This window comes from Stegostoma tigrinum, chromosome 6 (genome assembly GCF_030684315.1).
Source record: "Stegostoma tigrinum isolate sSteTig4 chromosome 6, sSteTig4.hap1, whole genome shotgun sequence".
In the NCBI taxonomy this organism is placed as follows: domain Eukaryota; kingdom Metazoa; phylum Chordata; class Chondrichthyes; order Orectolobiformes; family Stegostomatidae; genus Stegostoma; species Stegostoma tigrinum.
The window spans coordinates 3972890-3988251 of NC_081359.1; positions in this window are offsets into that span (position 1 = coordinate 3972890).

The following is a 15362-nucleotide window of genomic DNA, read 5'->3' on the forward strand; positions in this document are numbered from 1 at the left end:
AAAGATGTGAAGGAAAGCTTTGCACACATGGAGTAGTCAGGAGTGAAAATACACACTACGGTGAAGGGAAATTCAAACGTGACTTTCAAACAGCATTTGACAAGCGTTAGATGTTAGGGAGAGGCAATGATCTAGTGGTATTACTGCTGGACTGTTAACCCAGAGACCCAGGTAATGTTCTGGAGACTGGGGTTTGAATTCCCCCACGACAGATGACCATGAATCCATTGTCGATTGTTGGGAAAAACCCATCTGGTTCACTAGTGTACTTTAGGGAAGGAAACGGCTATCCTTACCTGATCTGGACTACATGTGACTCCATACCCACAGTAATATGTCTGAATCTGAACTGTCCTCTGTGCAATTAGAGATAGGCAATAAATGCTAAGCTAGTCAGTGTGGCCTTCATCTGTGAACAAATTAAAAAAAACAAGAATTTGCAAGGCTGTGGGAGAAGGGTAAGGAAGTAGGACCAGCTAACCTGTTCTTGTTCAGAGCTGAGATGTACTCCATGGTTTGATTGTCCTCCTTTTATACCGTAACTGTTGTATGATTGCAGGACTCCTCTGTTGCAATTCTCATGACCACACATTTCATCCACTGCCAACTATCCAGCCAACACAGAGCATCACACTCTGATGCAGTCCTGTTTTATTTCGGGACCGGGTAACACACAATTGCCAATTCCCTGTGAAAGAGGAATAAGGGACTGATGGTGATGCAGCATTTTCACTCGATCTCACACGTTGGTACAAGGCAGCCTAGAGGCAGGGTCAGCACATAATGGATCACCGGGTATGAGTGGCCAGAGTCCACAGCAAAGTTGCTTAGTTCTGGAGAGTGAAGTCACACATCAGTTCTGTTGCAGAAGACTCCAATAAGGACTTTGATGGAGCAATGTCCTAGACATTCACATACAAAGGCTTTGTGCCAAGACAGGTGTACTGGAAAGCTCACTCTGACTGGGAAGATGTATGGGGGAGCCATCTCAGAATTGGCACTGAGCTTTACACAGGTCTTGGAGCCCAGCTGCTCGAGCACAGAACAGGTGGTCGGTTCCATGTGAACACATGCAGCCATGAGATAGCATGTGATGGTTGAAACCTCAGTTTTCACTGCAGTACCAGCAGAAGCTACGCAATTCTGAGTGCTGCAATGGGCATAACTTGCTGTTATGTGAGCTTGTACTGCTGCTAAAATGGCTGTAAGAATCTGTGCTCAAAGAAGCTGCCAGAAATTCATTGAAGTCCAGCATTCTGTCCTCCAACAATAAAGAGACTGGCTGAGATGTTATTCTAGTGAATCTCCTGTCCTCTCTCAGTCATTAGTTCTCCCACCTTTGCCACTCTGCCTTGCCATGGCCTGTTGGTCAGATAGCCTAGACTGCTGTCATCCAGGTCAGAGTGGTGCCACGCGAAGTTCATCTTTCTAAGACCAACCTGGCCAAGGACATTCTGAACAGCTACCTGAAAGTCAGCCTTTAGTCAGTTCTGTTCCCACCACTGAACTCACACCACATTAGAGCACAAACCCAGAGAACTACTCTGGGTGAACAGGCACCCACAAAATGCAGAAAGCTGATGAGTCGCGTGGAATATTGAGTGAATTTTATGAAAGTATGGAACAATTCTTTGCAAAGGCTTTTTTTCGGTACAGGATATTGGTGCAATATTGATAGAAAATGAATGTGTCAAGATTACTACCAGGATAGCAGGCATTCATTTGCGTGGTATGCTGAGTCTCGTTGCATATCAGCTGCATGGCTTTATGGTTGCAGTGCATCTCAGAATTTAGACAAAGAAATATGTCTGTAGTCAATAGCATCCTGCTGAGAAAACATGCATGTACCAATTGTAGACAAAAACCTTAAAGGACCTTATTTGCGCTGTTCTTTCGACAGGCAGACCATCATTTCCTTTCTATAAGAGTTGATCATGAATTGGGCGGCATTCACAATGCTAGCTGCTCCAGCCTGGGAAGAGCTCCATGTGAAAACGTTTGTCAACAGTCACCTACATAACCATTGGCATAACTGACCTTCCCTGCTCTGAGGTCTGCCTGTAAAAAGTGGTGAATTTCAGTGAGTGTCACCTTAGTGAAATTGAGAGGTTTAATGCACTGTTGCCTGTTAATGTTGAGCTAGGAATATCCTCCCTCAACATTCTGGGAGAATTTCTCCCTGATGATTCACTCATATTCTGTGTAAATAGGGTCCCCTGCAAACTGGTCTCCTCTTCTGTTTCCCACCCATTCATTTTCCCTATCAAGCTGCTGGCCAGGAATGATGTGCGTGTGACAGGGAATCAGTGGTCTGAGCAGAAAGCTTGAAGTCTGCAACAAGCCCTTTATCATATGCTGCACAACACCTTGCAGACTTCACCAGGGACGGTGCAATTCACAAAATCTTTCAGTAACTCAGCTACAGCCAGCAGAAATTAATCAGCAATTAACCTGAAATAGTGAATGGTCCCTATTGCGCTAGTGGGGATTCCTGCCAGCTGCTGAACCCATGATTAGCTTTGTGCATTTATGAGGGGACATTAGCCGGAGAGCTGAGGCTGCTCGAGCCAAGTCAACATCACACAGTCACTAACATCATAATTTGCTGTACCCAAACTGGCATCCAACATAGCCTGAACCAGAAATTTCTGTACGTGGCCCAGACACAATATTGAGCATTGACCAGGACTGACTGTGCAGGAATTATGAAACTAAATTTGGAAGCCAGTGTTTCAACAGTGGAAATAGAATTAATCGACCTGCACAATATCGTTTAATATTAAATGTTCAATAACTTCCTTATTTGAAAGTGATGGCAAAACGACATGGGGACCATACTTATTCCAAGTTCTAAGTGTAGTTTTCCAAATAAAAACCGAAAGATCCGTGGATGCTGTACATCAGGAACAAAAACAGAAGTTGCTGGAAAAGCTCAGCAGGTCTGGCGGCATCTGTGGAGAGAAAATCAGTGTTAACGTTTCTGGTCCAGCGACCCTTCCTCAGAGCTGGTGGTAGCTGGGGAAATGTCAGTTTATAAGAGAAATTAGGGAAGCAGATGGGGTTGGGAATAAACAATGGGATAGAGTCCGCAGAGAGAGAAGAGCAGTTGGATAGACAAAGGAGTTGATAATGATTTGGCTGGGAGGGTGAGTAGTTATTAATAGGGAACAATAAACAAAGTTGCTGGTAAAGCTCAGCAGGTCTGGCAGCATCTGTGAAGGGAAAAATAGAGTTAACATTTCGGGTCCGGTGACCCTTCCTCAGGACCCACCCAGACTAGAAACATTGACTCTGTTTCTTCCTTCACAGATGCTGCCAGACCTGCTGAGCTTTTCCAGCAACTTTGATTTTGTTCCTGATTTACAGCATCTGCAGTTCTTTCAGTTTTTATTTAGTTGTAAATGGGGACTGTTAGTGACTAACAATAGGCAGTGTGTAGTGACAGGTTATGTGAAAATAAGGCTTGGTGTGTGGGGTAGGGGGTTGGGACATGGGAGAGTTTAGGCCCTAAAATTATTGAATTCAATATTGAGTCTGGAGGGCTGCAGGGTCTCCAAGTGGGAAATGAGGTGTTGTTCTTCCAGTTTGTGTTGGGCTTCGCAGGAACACTGCAGCAAGCCAGAAATGGAGATGTTGGCCAGGGAGCAGGGTGGTGTGTTAAGGTGGCAGGCAACATGTAGTTCAGAGTCTTTTTTTGCCAGCAGAACGTAAATGTTCCGCGAAGTTGTCACCCAGTCTATGCTTCGTTTCCCCAATGCCGAGGAGACCACGTTGTGAGCAGTGAATGTAGTAGATTAGGCTCTCGGAAGTGCAGGTGAAATGTTGCGTCCCCTGGAAGGTTCTTAAGTGTAGATTTCCATTCAGTATCAATGTCTCCAATAATTATATAACAACCTTGACATTTTATTGCTTCTCATGGGACACTATCTCTTCACAAACACAAAACCATCTCCTCAACATTTTGTAACTGAAATCATAGCTCACAGCTTTTAGTGAAAACTTTTGTTTAATGAGCAAAGAAGCATTAGTCAACATAAATCTCATGCTGTTTCAATAACATCACCTTTGCGGTATAATTTTTTTCAGCATCCCTGAATGTGTATAACAAATTTCCTTGAAATCAGTTACGCCTGCTTTAATCTACCACCTATCCTGGAAGAGCAATGCTGTTTGTTGAATTTATAATAAATTTTACTTACACAATACTGTCACTGTGAAGTACATGCAGCGTTTCATACAAATTGTCTCATCTAAAATGTATGCTGCAGGCCCTCACTTTGATCAAGATAAAATGTAACAAAGTACATTAATGTGAAACTTTGACATTGAAAGGCTTGATATTATCGGAAGAATCTATTTCCACAACATGTGGTCCTTGTAATTAGTTGCAGATTATTTTGCACTCAACAATAACAGTGTGATTTTCTTTATTGAAAGTTCACCATTTATACACACAACATCAGGTCAGGGCAATTTCCAAGGAATAGGTTATCAAATAATAATTCTACAGAGGGGTGGCCTTCCATTGTCTAGGTAAATAGAAATCCAATCTTCCACTATGAGGAAAGAATTCAATGACATGCTGATTTTGCAATGGAATAATCATAATGGTGTTTTGTGTGCGCTGTTAAACTTGAGTGTAATGTTCAAACTGTTAACATTGCAGCTGAGCATGGACCAACTTGTGGCAAAATTAACAATATAGATTTTTTATATATATATAAATAACAATATATATAGATTAATTAATGAAAGGCAGTGTAATTTTACTAGGGGAAAATCACATTTAATTAATTTGCTTGGCTTTTTCAATGACATAACAAAAGAGGGTGATGAGTATAAAACAGTTGAAGTGGTGTGTGTGGGCTTCCAAAAAAAATTGATAAATACCTTATTTCGAAGTTAGAGCCAATGGAATAGAAAGAAAAGTGACAGCCCTAGTAAATATTGGCTGAGTGATAGGACACAGTAGCAGTAAATGATTGTTTGAGTCTGGAGGAAGGTTTCTTGTGGAGTTCTCCAAGGATTGGTGTCAGGAAGACTGCATCGCTTGATCTACACGAATGATCAAACTCGGGCCCACAAAAAAATTCAGAAGTAGCAGACTACATAAAATTGGAAGCTCAAAAGAAGTGATTCAATTTTAGCTGAATTTGCTTTGAGTGTGGTGGTCTCATGGCCCCCACAAGTGGTAAATCTGAATTTAAATTCTCAATTTGCAGGTTAAAAATGGGAGAAAATAGGAATTAGCTTCATGTGGTACTGCTATAACACAACTCAGCTGCAACACAGTTTGGGATTTAGGACTCCCAATATTTACTTTATCATGGATTTCATTGTATTTAAAACAATGAGGAGGACAGTGATCAATTTCAGGAGGACACAGACAGTTCAGTTGATAGGTGTACAAATAGCAGCTGAGATTCAATGCAGACAGGTGTGAATTGGTACACTTTGGAAGAAAGAATGAGGGGAAGTAATGGAAAATATAGGGTTCAATTCTAATAGGTGCTTAGAACTATGGGGACAAATCATTGAAGTTGACAAGGCTATTTGTGAAACTGGTCAAAAAAGCATTGGGATCCTGGCCTTTGTAGTTAGGGATACAGAACAGAAAAAAGTTAAGAGTAAGCTACATAAGTACTGATTCAGTCTCAACGGGGGCCTTGTGCCCAGTTCTGTACAACACACTTTAGGTAGAATGCATATAAGATACAAGAACATAAGAACTAGGAGCAGGAGTAGGCCATCCAGCCCCTCGAGCCTGCCCCGCCATTTAATAAGATCATGGCTGATCTTTTTGAGACTCAGCTCCACTTACCCGCCCACCCACCATAACCCTTAATTCCTTTACCGTTCCAAAATTTATCTAACGTTGCCTTAAAAACATTCAGTGAGGTAACTTCAACCACTTCACCGGACAGGGAATTCCACAGATTTACAACCCTTTGGGTGAAGAAGTTCCTCCTGACCTCAGTCCTACATCTGCTTCCCTTTATTTTGAGGTGATGCCCTCCAGTCCTTGTTTCACCTGTTAGCGGAAACAACCTCCCTGCCTCCACCTTATCTATTCCCTTCATAATCTTATATGTTTCTATAAGATCTCCCCTCATTCTCTGAATTCCAGTTGAGTATAATCCCAGTCCACTCAGTATCTCCTCATAATCCAATCCCCTCAACTCCGGAATCAATCGAGTGAATCTCGCCTGCACCCCCTCCAGTGCAAGTATATCCCTTCTCACATAAGGAGACCAAAACTGCACACAGTACTCCAGGTGTGGCCTCACCAGCACCCTATACAGCTGCAGCATAGCCTCCCTGTTTTTAAACTCCATCCCTCTAGCCAAGGCAGAAAAAGACCCATTTGCCTTTTTAATCACCTGCTGCACCTGCAATCCTGCTTTTAGCGATTCATGCACAAGGACACCCAAGTCCCTCTGCACAGCAGTGTGATGCAATTTTTTTACCATTTTAAACATAGTCCATTTTGCTGTTATTTCTACCAAAATGGATGACCTCACACTTATCAACATTGTACTCCATCTGCCAGACCTTTGCCCACTCACTTAGACTAACTATGTCCCTCTGCAGACTTACAGTGTCTTCTGCACACTTTGCTCTACCACTCACCTTAGTGTCATCTGCAAATTTTGACACGCCACACTTAGTCCCCAACTCCAAATCATCTATGTAAATTGTAAACAATTGCAGTCCCAACACTGATCCCTGAGTCACACCACTAGCCACTGACCACCAACCAGAAAAAACACCCATTTACCCCTACTCTTTGCTTTCAACTGGTCAACCAATCCTCTATCCATGCCAATAAATTACCTGTAATACCTTGCAGCTTTATCTTATGTAGCAGCCTTTGGTGTGGCACATAAATGCCACAGGCACATAAAGATACACATAAATGGTTCCAGAGAAAAGGAATTTCACTTACGTGGAGTTATTGGAGAAGCTAAGGCTGTTCTCCATGAAAAAGAGAAGACTAAGAGAAAGTATGATAGATGTATTCAAAACTTTGATGTGTTTGGATAGAGTAGATGTGGAGAAATTATTCCCACTGGAGTTGGGGTCAAGATTCAGATGGTACATACTTATAGCAACTAGCAAAAGGAGCCACAGTCATGTGAGAAAATGTTTTATTGTAATGCAGTGTTGGCTAAGGGTGGGACTGCACTTCCAGATGATATGGTTCAGGCAGGTTCAACTGTTGCTCTCAAAAGGGAATAAGGAAGGAAAAATATCTGGATTGCTGCAGGGAAAAGGAGAGACAGTGAGTCCAGGTGAATCGTGATTGCAGAAAATGCATAATGGATTGAATGGCCTCAGCCTGTGCTGTAATTATTCTCTGCGCCTGTTTCTTACTGCTGAACCCTCTCAGTGATGATCTTTAAGGCTCAGTATTGGTGTCTGTCTGAGCAGAGCTTGAATTCCAGTGTCCTCCCATGGGTACTGTTCACTGCTGTCCCTGTCTTGGGTATGTGTGTCCCTCACCATTGCCATGGTCCATCTCTGTCGTTATGAACCCACTGCCGGTTCATGGTGACTGTGCATGCTCAGAGTGTTGCCCTTGTATGGTGACTCCATCTCCTCCGTCAGGACCGGCACGTGCATTATTGGGAGACTAAAGATGCAAATTAGTGTTGAAAATACGTTCCAAATTAGTATGGTGCCGATCATGATGTAATTTATTGACAACATTGATGCATCATGAGTTTTGGTGGCAGTACTTCACCCAATGCTGTTAACCAGGGCTGCGGGCCAATCCCATTTCACCGCCATCAGTGACCAAAACTAGTGTCATCTGTCACATCTCAAGGGCTTCCTCCTCCATTGCAGTCAGGGTGATTATAGCTCCGGGTCCACCTCTTATTGTCTGCAGTTGTGGGCTCTGCCCTCATTCAGTGAGAAAAGACCAGAGGGTTGTGAAGGTGAGAAGCAGTTTGATGGCTTAGGGTGGATGGAAGACATTTGAGGAGGGTAATAGTGAGAAATGGGTGTGAGAAGGTGAGTGTTGTCCACTGACATGGGGATCCACAGGAGAGACTGTAGACAAAGGAATTTGTGCTGTGCAGGAAAATCTAAGGAGGCTAGAGAATGATGACAGGCAAATGAGAGTTATAGAGACTCACTGTGCTGGCCAGTAACCCATTTGTGGTCCTGGATCCAAGATTTGACATTGTAATCCTGCTACTCAGCAGCTTTTCTCCTTGCAAAGACATCTGATGGTGGGGTTGACCAACTATTTCCTCCTATCTTCAGACAATAGGAACTTCTTGCTCTCAATGCAGTCAACACAGCCTCTATTGACTGAGTCTGGCAACCTGGATGAGGGAGTCTGGGACCAGTCTTCCCATTGTCTTCTTTTCATTCTGCATCAGTTTCCTCTTTCCTGCTGGGATCTTCAATGCTGCAAACTGTGCTGCTGACGTGAAGTCTGTTGGGGTTCCCTTAAAAAGAGACCCTTCATTACACATTTAGGCGTGTCATGCTGCTTGCACTCCTAAATTAGTTGGTGAACCCACTGGCGTGACGATAATGTTGTGGCTTTGGGAACGGGTTGTAAGTTATCCAGTTCTGCCATGGACTAGGCCAACAAAATTCTATCCATGGATCATGAAGGCAAAAAAATTTTTCTAAGCTTTCGCAAAATATTACCACCGCCTTTTCCTAGCTACCACTAGTTCTGATGAGGGGTCACTGGGCCCAGAATGCTATCTCTGCTTTCTCTGTGCAGATGCTGGCAGACCTGCTGAATTTCTCCAGCAATTTTGTTCTTGTTGCATATCTCTGTTTTCCACAGTTCTTCATTTTATTTTAATAAAAAGCTCAGATAAAATATTACGCTCAATACTTGGGACACTTTTGAATGGATATACTTGGAGAAAGTAAGAAAGTTGACCCACCTTGGATCAACCATAACAAACCAGAGCTGGCTGCTCAGAGATGAAAGGTACCTTTGGATGCAGGGCTAGTAAGTATTACACAGTGCTTTAACCCCATCACCATCACTCAATAAAATTAGAACTACAAGTGGATAATGAAAACCCTCAGCGTCTGAACAACAGTTCAAGACTTTTGAAAACTGGACTCCATGTCTGTCAGGTTTGGGAGTTATGAGTGATGCCGGAGAATGTGAGATTGCTCACTGAAGCACACCTCCAAGTTTATGATGGGTACCCCTTGATGCATTCAACATCTGAAAATTTATAAATTTTGAAAGCATCAGAGGACACTTCAGAAAGAAAAGAAAAAAGGTAGGTTACCATGAAGAGGTATTCAGGACCCTCTCGTTCTCCTTTGGGAGATCACTTCTTTTTGACAATGGCTCCACAATTCCCCACATTCCCATCTATTTGCAAAGTCCTGTCACAGTGTTCTCCTGACAAAAATCCTGCAATAAGAGCTATTGAGAAAAGCATTTTAATCTTTATCCCAAAACATCCAATATTACAAAACAAGCTAAGGTATTCACCCTAATAATAAAATGTGAGGCTGGATGAACACAGCAGGCCCAGCAGCATCTCAGGAGCACAAAAGCTGACGTTTCGGGCCTAGACCCTTCATCAGAGAGGGGGATGGGGACAGGGTTCTGGAATAAATAGGGAGAGAGGGGGAGGCGGACCGAAGATGGAGAGAAAAGAAGATAGGTGGAGAGGAGAGTATAGGTGGGGAGGTAGGGAGGGGATAGGTCAGTCCAGGGAAACTGAGGTATTCACCCTTGTGTTTTTACTTAGTGCCTTTTGTAACCTGATCCAATGCTCCTACAGAGTGAATATATCCATTAGTGTACTGGAGGGCTCCATAATCGGTCCTTTGCTTCATGTGAAATATGCCAGTGAATGAGGCTTTGGTTTTTGGACTTCGGTTATATGGACAGGCTTGAGAAGCTGCGGTTGTTTCTTCTTCGAGCATAGAGGTCTCTGGGATGTTTGATGGAAGTGCTCAAAATTACATTGGGATGATGTTAATGGTATTGATAAGATAATTGCAGACAGCTGTTTTCAGGCGCAGAAGATCAGGAACTTCAAAAAGAAAAGAAATAAGGCAATTATCTACAAAGGAAAGGTGACGAATGGAACTTTTCTAACACAGCAAACCGTGGGCTGAAATACTGTACCGGAAAGGGTGGTGGAAATTGATTCCATAATAATTTTTGAAAAGGTCTAGTATAAATCCCTGAGCAGAAACAATTCACAGAGCTCGAGGCTAATTAAATATATCAGTCAAATAATTGCCAGAGACATTGAGGGCAGGAAAATCTCCCTCTGCATTTGGTCATACTGGGATACAGTGATATTGCAGTGTCAACGTTCATTGCGCAACTGCAAAATAAAACTCTTGTAAAGTGATTAGAAAAATTGGATTTTCTTTCATGTATTTAAATTCAGCTGGTACAATCAATGAGAAATTATCGGATGGCATGTTTTCTTTCCCATCAAAACTCTTGACATCATGTTTTGTAGAAACACACTGATTTCCAAAGACAATTGAAGAAAACTGCTGAATGTGTTGTTGTTAACATTCAGTTTGAAAAGTTTGCCATCTCAAAAGAATAACTTCTAATCCTTACTTCCCCCAGAACCACACACGCCCTGCTGGACAATCAGCTTGCAATGCTGAATATTTCTAGCGTTTCCTCTGTTTCCATCTAACGTCTGGCTTGTGTCCGGTTTATCTTACTACACAGTTATATTTACAGCCTCTGATTTTGTTTCAAGATTTTTATGCAGCTCCTTTTTGAAGGAATTAATAATACATTACAGGTCAACCACCAATGTGACCTATGATTTATTGCATGAACTTTTAGGATACCTCAAGGAAAATAAAAGTGAAAAAAATTGAAAGGACACTGGCGAAAGGGAGGAAGGAAAGCACTTCCAGTCACTTTGAGAATCATAGGGTCTTCCAGAGATCTCAACTATTTATGACTGATGTTGAATGGCACTGTTGTTCCAAAGGCAAACACAACAGCTGTTTTGTACTTGGAGTGGTTTCACAAACAGCAAATTAATTAGTGTTTAGATATTCTGGTGTTGGTGGTGTCAGTTAAGATAGAAATGTTTGCCAGGATACCAAAGGAACTTCTTTTGCTGATTCAAATCATGGTATTTTTGATAACTAGGTGATCAGTAAATAGTTCTTTGGTTTAATGTTTCTTGCAACAGCAAGTGGCCTCCTGCCTATGATCTAATGTTCAATCCCACTGGCCAGCTTGCCTTTGATCTTGTGAGATTTTACTTTTCTGAGCCGTTTGCAATTTTTTTTTGAAACTCCATGCTGACCCTATGAAACACACTATACTCATCGATCCTCCTTGTGATCTTCCCCCCAGAATACAATTCTATCAGTCAGACTTGACTTTCCTTGAACAAATCTATGCTGACTGTCTTTGATGACATCATGTCTCACCAAGTGGCCATTTTATCTGTCCCTCTGAATTTTTTCCAAACGTGTTCCCTTCATCAGACAATATACTTGCTCTTCTGTGGAAAAAAATCACATTCTTGTGGCAGCTGTACGCAGTTAATGTTTTGGAGCCAGTGTTGCTTCTTCAGAGCTGATGGTTTGTGTACAGAAGATGGTGTGGGCGATGGTGTAGAATAAGCAATAGGTGGAGATAGAGCCCGAAAAGAGAGAAAAACAGTTGGGCATGGGAAAGCATTTTCCCCCACCTCCACGCAAACATTGGCAACACATGGTCTACAATTACACACTCCCTATTGTTACCCACTAATCATCCCCATTAGCATCGATTCATTCTCCCAGGCTGACCGTTATCCATTCCTTTCTCTGTCCAACTGTTGTTCTGTCTCTTTCGGCTCCATCTCCATCTTTGGTTTACACCTTATTCCCTCCCCCACCCTATTTTCTGTGTAAAAAACCCGTTTTTCTGAGCCACCATCAGTTCTGAAGAAGGGTCACTGGACCTGGAACATTAGCTCTGATTTCTCTCCGCAGGTGCTGTGAGACCTGCTGAGGTTTTCTGGTAATTTCTGTTTTTGTTTTAGATTCTTTTAGCATCTGCAGTTCTTTTGGTTTATTCGGGTGTGTGGCAGCTGTGATTTTTTGTGTAATTTGTCTTGCAAATTGAACCCACACCCTCTGCGTTAGTTTCGCATTGGCAATTAATGGGAAGATGACATAGACAAAGCATGAGGAGACTGAATTTTCTTTCAGCTCCCTAATGGAAGTTAGGATTGGACAAGGTATGGAGATAGATATTAAAGTACACGGTTTCCTGTCTTTTTCCCTTTGAATACCAGAGATCTTAAGATCTCTCTTTCCAACTTAATCTTCTTTCCTCTTCTTGCTCTCTTCATAACTCTTCCTTCTTAATGTACTTTTTCAACCTAGAGAATAACATCATTACAGTGTGGAAATTCAGCTTGTCCTTCTCTAACCGCCCCCTCCTCCCCGCCTCCTCGACCTAACACAACCTGTCCATCTTCTTAAAGACCAAAGGAACTGCGGATGGCAGAACAAAAACAAAGTTGCTGGAAAAGCTCAGCAGGTCTGGCAGCACCTGTGGAGGAGAAAACAGTGTTAATATTTTGAGTTCAGTGACGCCCAAAACGGTAACTCTGTTTTCTCCTCCATAGATGCTTCCAGTCCAGCTGAGCTTTTCCAGCAACTTTGTTTCTGTCCATCTTCTTTCCCACCTGCTCGCCTCACCCATCCCACTGACTAATCCCAACTACCCTCTACCTATCACCAACCCACCTACCTGCAGGTTATGTTGAGTGCAGTTTGAGCCAGAGAAATATACTCCTCATAAGGGGAATGAAAATATCTGCTGTCAGCACAAGAAGGCAGAGGTGGCGGCAAAGAGAATGCAAATGGTGGAAACACAATGGCAAGGTATGTATCCAATGCCCAGAAACTGCTCACTGACCTGACCAGGTTAGCACACATCCTTCTTCATCCGTCTACACAATATGACCCATCCATCTTTGAATTTCCCTGGATCAATTCAAACAGCACAATTCAACATGTTATACTGATCCTTACACATGCTCAATCCTCGGAGCCAGCATGGTTAGGTTACTCCTAGTGTTAATGAGAATTAACTAAGAGGATAACACAGATCAGTTCTTGACAAGAAGGATGTCTTTCAATCCCTGGGAAACTGGGGAGTTTGTACCAAAATAAATTGGATGATTTTCGTCAGAACAGAACCTGAACTACGTCAATTTGGTTGTGATCTAAGGAGAGGCTTAAATCATCTGACAGGCATCGTGAACCAGAATATAGCAGATGAAGGAAGAAGACCCTTCCTGTCTGAGGAAGGGTCACTGGACCTAAAACGTTAACTCTGTTTTTCCCTTCACAGATACTGCCAGACCTGCTGAGATCCTCCAGCAACTTTGTTTTTGTTCCTGATTTACAGCATCCACAGTTCTTTCGGTTTTTACATGAAGGAAGAGGGTCGGTCCATAAAAGAAGGAAAGACAGCTCTAGCATAAGAAATAGTAAGGTATTAAGTAACACCAGGGTAAGAGGCAATGTGAGAAGGTCTCAACCAGATTACAATACAGATTACAAGATTAACAATACTACTAACACTTCACCTGCACTTCCCAGAATCTAGTCTACTGCATTTGCTGATCACAATGTGACCTCCTCTGCATTGGAAAAATGAAGCGTAGACTTGGTGACCGCTTCGCCAAACATCTATGTTCTGGTGGCAAAAAAGACCCTGAACTGCCTGTTGGCTGCTGCTTTAATGCACCACCTTGCTCCCCGACCAATATCTCTGTCATTGGCTCGCTGCAGTGTTCCTGCAAAGCCCAACGCAAGCTGGAGGAACAACACTCATTTTCCCTTTGGGGACCCTATAGTCCTCCGTACTCTGTATTGAGTTCAATAACTTTAGGGCCTAAACTCTCCCATATCCCAGCCCCTACCCCACACGCCAGGCCTTGTTACCAAGTATTCTGCCATTACACACCACCCATTGTTAGTCACTAACTGTCTCCATTAACAACTATTCACCCTCCCAGCCTGATCTTTAGCAACTCCTTTGTCTGTCCAGCTGTCTTTCTCTCTCTTTGGGCTCTGTCCCTTCGTTTACTCCCTGCCCCACCCACCTCCCTATTTTCTGCACATAAACTGACGTTTTCCCAGCCACCATCAGTTCTGAGGAAGGGTCACTGGACCCAAAACATTAACTCTGTTTTCTGCTTCACAGATGCTGCTAAACCTGCTGAGCGTCCCCAGCAACTTTGTTTTTGTTACAATACGAGATACTTGTTCACACACAAAGCATGATAGGTAAAACTAGTGAGATGTAAATACAAATAGGTGTATGAGAATATGATTCTGTATTGATATCAGATAACTGGCTTAAAAAAAGACTTCTGGACTGGATTTTAGTTATTCCTGGATGCAAGGTGTTCGTGAATGATAGAGAATAAATAAAAAGAAGGCAGCTTAGAAGTATTGACTGGACAATAGTACAATGCTGTGGAGAGAGGATGTTCTAGAGAAATCAAGGACAACATTTATTTAATTACAGTTAAAGAACAATAGAGAACAATTATTCTGTTGGATGTGTGCAATAAGGCACCAATTAATAAGAAGGATTTAGAGGTGTACATTTACAGAGAAATCACAGAATAATGCAAAAATGACAAAGTAATTATTATGGAATACTTTAATTATTCTCACACAAATGGGTTTAGTGAGAGTGTAAATGCCAGAGATGGAGAGTTACTTTTGAATCATGTTCATAAGAATGTCCTTGATCAGTATGTTGCTGACCCAGTGAGGACGAAGCTAAAGCTGGAACTACTTCTGGGAAATACATTTTGTCGAGAGGATCAAGTGCCAGCCAATGACATTTAGGGGATTGTGATCATAGCCTCATCGGGTTGAATTTTACAGGCCACCCAAGAGCTGGTAAACATCGAGTAAGACTGATACATTAGGACAATATGCTCACCACTGGCCAGCACAGACAGTTGGGCAGCTATTGGTGAGCACTTAAGCTTCTTGCCATTTGTGGGCAATAGGAAAGGCTGTACCCAATACTGAACCTTTCACCTGCTAACCAGGGAAAGGGCAGTGTGCCTCCACCTAAGGGTCCCTATATCAATCAGAAACCCCTGTACAGTTCTGCATCCCTTCATCCACCTTCATTTAAGTTATGTCTTCATCAGCTTGAGCTTCTTAATCACTTGCTTTATGATGGCCCTCTGTGATATGGTGATTGTTGGATGTGCTGTAGAGTGATGATGATCTGATCTGATTCAGGATAGTAGATGGGCTTTTTCCCTTCTCCCAAGTGAGCATCTTCAAAGACAGGTACCAGGATGAAACATAGTGGAGGTGAGATGTTGGTGGGGGCCGAA